This window comes from Sinohyriopsis cumingii, chromosome 17, assembly GCF_028554795.1.
Source record: "Sinohyriopsis cumingii isolate HCF-2022 chromosome 17, ASM2855479v2, whole genome shotgun sequence".
Taxonomy (NCBI): Eukaryota; Metazoa; Mollusca; class Bivalvia; order Unionida; family Unionidae; genus Sinohyriopsis; species Sinohyriopsis cumingii.
The window spans coordinates 56,088,847-56,095,640 of NC_142977.1; positions in this window are offsets into that span (position 1 = coordinate 56,088,847).

The following is a 6,794-nucleotide window of genomic DNA, read 5'->3' on the forward strand; positions in this document are numbered from 1 at the left end:
CAGATAGAAAGAGCTTGTCCAACAAAATAGGGCAAATAGAAGGAGCTTGTCCTACATAGTAGAGCAAATAGAGCTTGTCCAACCAAGTAGGGCAATAGAAAGAGCTTGTTGAATCAAGTTGGGCAAATAGAAATAGCTTGCCCATCCAAAAAGGGAAGGTTTGCTTTAAAAATTATTTTCATTATTGAGCAGGTCAATTAAAAAAAATAATGAAAAATAAGTTCAGAATTGAGAACCAGGAGGGGAACACTGATGTTAATAATGTATCTCTCTTGATCAAAGTTTGACTTTGCAACCTAAACACTTTGTAATTCACTTAGTTTATACTTCTCACCAGTGTTACAATAATGATAATTGAGTCTCGACCTCCCATCACAAATCCAGTTATGCATATTATGCTTATCTTTCCTCTCCTTATACTCTCTATCATCAATACCTCTAACCTCTCTCACATATATTGAAATATTGTTATAGCCACTATGTCCATCTCTTTAGCAAGAAAGTAATTTTGTTGAACCATCTACACTTTAATTAGACAGTTTGTTCCTTTGAATCTGAATAACAATTTAATATTTTACAGGGCAGCCTTGATATACCAATCACTTGAGATTATAGTGATGCTTAAAATTCTAAAAACCAGTAAATAAATGAATAGATTATTGTGCTAATTACGATATCTGAGGATAAATGTAATTGCCTGCTTGAAAAGGTGCTAATTATAAAGAAGAAAAAGAATTTGAAATGAATCACATGATTAAAGTGAGCTAGGTCACCCTTCTCACCATGAATATTTTGAACAATTTCTCAATCGTGATAAGTTTTGTTACTTAGTATACATTTTTCTGCACAGCACACATTTAAGATATAATTATGACTTATGTGTTAATCATAAATATGAAGTGAATAAAATGTTCCACTATTGATTGAGACTCTTTGACAGATAAATTCAGGCCATCATTCTGTGGATTGGGACTCTTTGGTAGATGAATTCAGGCCATCATTATGTGGATTGGGACTCTTTGGTAGATGAATTCAGACGATAATTCTGTGGATTGGGACTCTTTTGTAGATGAATTCAGGCCATCATTCTGTGGATTGGGACTCTGGTAGATGAATTCAGACCATAATTCTGTGGATTGGGACTCTTTGGTAGATGAATTCAGACCATAATTCTGTGGATTGGGACTCTTTGGTTGATGAATTAAGACCATAATTCCTTGACATGTCTAAGCTCAATAAGAATTATTCTTACTCTACACAAGGATTTACACAAGGACTATTAGTCACACAAGGACTATTAGTTACACAAGGACTATCAGTCACACAAGAACTATTAGTTACACAAGGACTATTAGTCACTCATCTGAAGAATCACTCATACATGTGACTAAAGACAAAGAAGAGAGCAAAGTTATCAGGAAGAAAATGTCATGTCTGCCCCAAATATTTGTAATAATTATCAAAGAGATCCATAATAAAATGACCAATATATATAATTTATAATTCTAAGTGGTAACATTAAATCCTTTCTTTGTTTTTCACTATTTCATACTTATTCACACATCTGGTCAATGTCCCTATTTTCTACACATTATGTGCTTTCGTGCACATTTTGGATTTTCAGTCATCTTTAATAGATACACCGACTATTGTTTACGATTTCTGTGTTCTGTTTCTCTTTTGTCATTCCGTTTATTTAACATTATCATCACATAAATGGTGAATGCAAATATCAACACGGCACATGCAAAGGTTACCACTTCGGTGGCCTAGTGGTTAGAGCGTCCGCCTCGGATGCGGGAGGTCGTGGGTTCTATCCCCGGCCGAGTCATACCAGAGACTTACAAAAATGGTACTGACAGCTGCCTCGCTTGGCGTTCAGCATTAAGAGGTTAGTGTTAGGACTGGTCGGCCTGGTGTCAGAATAATGTGACTGGGTGGGACATCATGCTACATGTCTGTGGCATGATGCCCCAGTGCTAGACATCACTATAAACTGGTACCATTGCAGACATCGTAGCGATATGACTTAATTTTTTTTTATAGCTACGTTAAAATTCAAAATCACATCACATCACATGCAAAGATTGCACTACTACTACTATATTAAAATTAGAGCACATTGAGTATTACTATTATCCATTCTGATTTGTAACATACATCATATTTCTATTATTGAACTAAGTTATATTATATGTACTTTATTACGACTCTATGGTCTTAAACTAAGTATAAAAAAGAGCAAAAACCAACAAGTTTTACATAATTATACAACTAATCTATTTCCCAAGAATACAAGGTGAAAATTTAAAATGAACTTACTTTATTGTGAATTAAATCCAAATAAGTCCAAAAAGTTCTATCACCAGTCTATATGAATAAAGTTCTATTTAAATTCAAGTGCTATTCAAAATAAGATGAAGCCCTAGTCTTTAATTTACTAATGTCCCTGTGGCCTGAAATGTAATGATGTGCTAACAGTATTCCATTAATCACAATAAGATAATCCAAGATGTCCTTGCGTGTACAAGTCCAAAAAATGTTTCTGTCCAAGAAGATCATTCACACTTTGTAATTCCAGAGAATAATAATTTCACTTGGTAATTCTACCCAAATCAAACACTGAACACAACAATACAAATGATTGTGCTTCTAAAGTTATGACAAAAATGGGTAATTTCTCAAGTAAACAAGATTATAGACCCATCTACTTGACCTGGGTCGCAATTACCATTTTCTGGAAACACTATGACATTTAATGGAGTTTTCCAATCTTGAACAATCTAGAATGTCAACAAGAAAACAATATGTTACTAAAATTATAAGGAATGTGGTCGACATCAGGTATTGCATCTTTTTCCATGAGGAATACCAATATCGTAGACTCGGACCCAAATAAACATGTTCACTTCAATCGATAATGATCCTAATATTTAACCCACACTCTGAGAGAAATATTTACTACTTATAAGAAACTATTTTGAACAAGGTCAAGTCCAAAATACAGTTCTGCATAACATAGTCATGAAAAAAACTAACAAGCACTACAAATTAAATATACATAACAACATTACCGAAGGCTTTTGTATATTTGATGGCGAGATCTTCAGATTGTCTAATAACTTTAATATCTCCACATGACGCTGTTAGAAAATCACAACACTAATTCTGAGGACACTCGGATTTCCCATAAGAAATATGAGAGTAAACGTTGGGAAATTTACAATTCGAACAGGAAAATCCGCCATGGCAACATCAACAAGATATTATTATTCTGAAATATATTCTTTAAGAAATTTTTATTTCTGCTATGACAAAGATCTCAAAATACATTTTTATCAACGAATGAAACTTTTCTTGAAAGTTTCAACAATAAATTAAATTGGTTTGCTGATGGTTGTGCCTGATATTAAGATTGTGAGCACGGAATAACCATTTAGCTGCTTGAAGAATATTGTTGTTGTAGGGTTTAACGCCATTTTTCAGCACACAATAGGCTATACATGGCGGCCAGAATTAATGGTGGAGGAAGAACCCGGGGAAAACCCCGGAAAGAACCACTGACCCACGAGAAGCAACTGGCAGGCTTTCTCACATACCCACATTGGCCGAATCTGAGTCTCGAACCCACGCAGACAGAGGTGAGATGGCAGTAATCCGTAACGGAGAGCGCTCTAGACAACTCAGCCACTCGGGGCCCCGCTTAAAGAATAGGACTTGATTTTAAAATTAAAGAAGATGTAATTGCCTATTGATTTGATACCCCAGTAAGCTGAATTAACAGACTGAAAACGCAACGAAACACTTATAATCACTTATATCGCACCAACGATCAAACATGCTAGAATACCGTTTACATATATATATATATATATATATATATATATATATATATATATATATATATATATATATATATATATATATTCTAAAAATGCGGGATCTGCAAGAAAGGTGCTTGCATATTTGGGCTGTCAGTGAAATATTACTGTGGTCATTTCTTATGAACCGAACAAGGTACCATTCACGAGGAAGCAGATTATCGAATACCTTGGATATATAAAATACCTCGAAATCGGACCATTGTCCAGAAAAGGGACATCCTATTATTATCCTTATTATTCTAATTTTAAAATAAAATACCTTTACTACTTTCTTGGGATGAAGATGGCAGCAACCGCAATTATAAAGGAAAAAAAAAGTGGAGAAAGGGGATAATTCTTCTTTTCCTTGAAATTTGTGTTTACTGTGCTTTTTCGGTTTGAGGAGAAGGCTGATACCATAAATGCTGTTGCATTTGTTACTGATAATAATGAGGAGGAGCTGTGTGTGATTAAAAGGTATTCATAAAGTGACAAGGAAAATGGCACAAATCTGCACTGAGATTTTAACTTTTATCGTTCAAAAACCTTTTTGCAAAGGGGACATCAGTCATCGGTCTTAAAGGTTTCAATTTCTTTTCTATTCATTTGAACCATTACGTAACAAAAGTTTCCCTCCTGTGTTTAATAACTAGATATGCGGTTAATCGTAGTGCTGTAAAATAACATTACAGTGCTGACGCGCTCTTTTATATTATATGAGGACACGAAATTAACGGTGAAAACGGTCAATAGATTTACAGAACGTTTTTTTCTTTTTCAACTATGGCGCCAAAAATTGAATCGTGAGTATTTTGCTATATTGCGATCTGTTTCGCCAGGAATATAATTGACCTCCGTTAATACAATAGAGTTTTAAATCTGCTTTGATCATTTCATTCCGACTAGGGGGATTGAAAGAGTTAGTGATGGATTATCCCCTTTATTTATCATGGTCTTGCCTTCCTGCGCACATGCATCTTTTTGTCTCCACTTACGCACGGCCGATGTTTTATTTTCATACCAACTGCTTGCAGCAGCGCCAAGGGACATATAGTTTTGATGTAAATCCGACGTCATCAGGTGGAATCAATAACGTGTACCAGCGCATTTTGTAAACTCAGGAAACGGAACTGGCCGTCAAAACATGACCGCTTTCTCTGAAAATGTTAACCCACAACACGCCCAACGCATGCTGCGCTAAATATTTTCACTTTAAATGGAAGGACAAAGTCGTCCCCATATAAAAGGGTGTTTTTATAAAAAAATCACCTATATTCAATTACGGCATAGAACAATGTGGCATACGCAACTCATTACTTTCACCAAGACTTGAATAGGACTCGGTTAACCTTGAAAACTCTTGCTTCGATGAGATCTCGCAGGTGAGGTCAAGTTGGTACTTAAAGTAATGAATGACCTCTAGAAGTAAAATGAAAGTTGTCTTTGCATCAGCAACGATTTTACGACATAAATCCCCATTCTGTACTTTGTGAGTGATATGTTTTACCACATAAACAGTAATTTCAAATGGAATTGTCTACAGAGCACGTGCAACGAGTGCACTCCTAATACTGTATGAGAATTGGAACGCATTGTGTATTACAGTTTTCAATGTTGATATGTTATGTGCTTCTTGTTTCTTTAACTGAATGTCTGTGGCTGGTTTCTTGTTTTTGGAAATACGAATAACATCACATGATGTGAAAAGAGCAAGCTACCAATCTGGAGGATGCGGAACATTCAATACAGTGCTCTATGTAATACTTTGAAATTGGGTCAATGACCAAAATAAAACAACCATCCCATGAGTAACGAACCAATCGAGGAGCTAGAGGAATTCAATATCTCGCTAGCAACGTGTCTACAGACAGATATGGAGAAAGAAGCAGCAACCAGAACCAGCAAAGCCAACCGAATCTTCGGAATTCTGAAATATGGAAGTCGGAACAACTCTGACTCAAGACCAAGCATAGGATTGATCGCAACAATGTCATTGCAGCATTGATAATGCACTGCTAAGAAAGCTGGAAATTATCATCAAGGATAGCACAGAATCTTCAAACATTACAAAACCAGTGCCTGAAGAACATTCTCAGTATCTACTGGTCATGCCAAACCAGAAATGGAGAATTTAATCAGACGACAGAAACAGCGTCTCTTGTTCAGAGTCTGAAGAAAATATGGCTGGAATATGTTTGTCGAATCACACTAGACGCAGTGCTCATGACATCCTCCCACTGGGCCACAGACGACAGACGAAAGAGGGGACGTCCTAAAAAGACATGAAGGAGGACTGTAAAGAAAGAGATGAAGGAATTTGGCTTTGAGTAGGATGCCATCGCTCAGAGAGCTGCATGCTGTCAGCAGTGAAGATCTCTTTCAGTTTAGCGTTATGTGTTAGCTAAGGCACAAAGAGGGATGAAGAATTTTTGAAGTTTAATATTCTGGTGCAATTTTGTAGCTGTTTAAGTGAAAAGTCGTTATACTCTGTTTAAAGAAACTATATCAGCAAAAGCATAACATATTTTTTTAAGTGATAAAATATTATTTTCATCAGCACTGAAGATTAAGCATGTAATTTCTCTTGCACAGCATACACTGCTGTGAACATCTTTTGTTTGTCGACTGGAACAAGTCATTGCTACAAATCGGAAGATACAGACCTCTGTTATTGCAAAAATTGTCGCAGTAAAAGATTGCCTTTTTGGCACGAAGGATGCTGCATACGCTCGGCCTGCTGGAGTTGAACGGTGTATCTACTCTATGGTTTTAAACTAAGTAACAAAAAGAAGCGAAACCAGTATATTTTGTAAATCTTAACAAATAATTTAATTTTATAAGCAATAAAACGAAATATTAAGAGGAACTTACAGTATAGTGAATTAAATCCAAAATAATCCTTGAACAAAGCTGTATCGGAAGTTCAAAAGA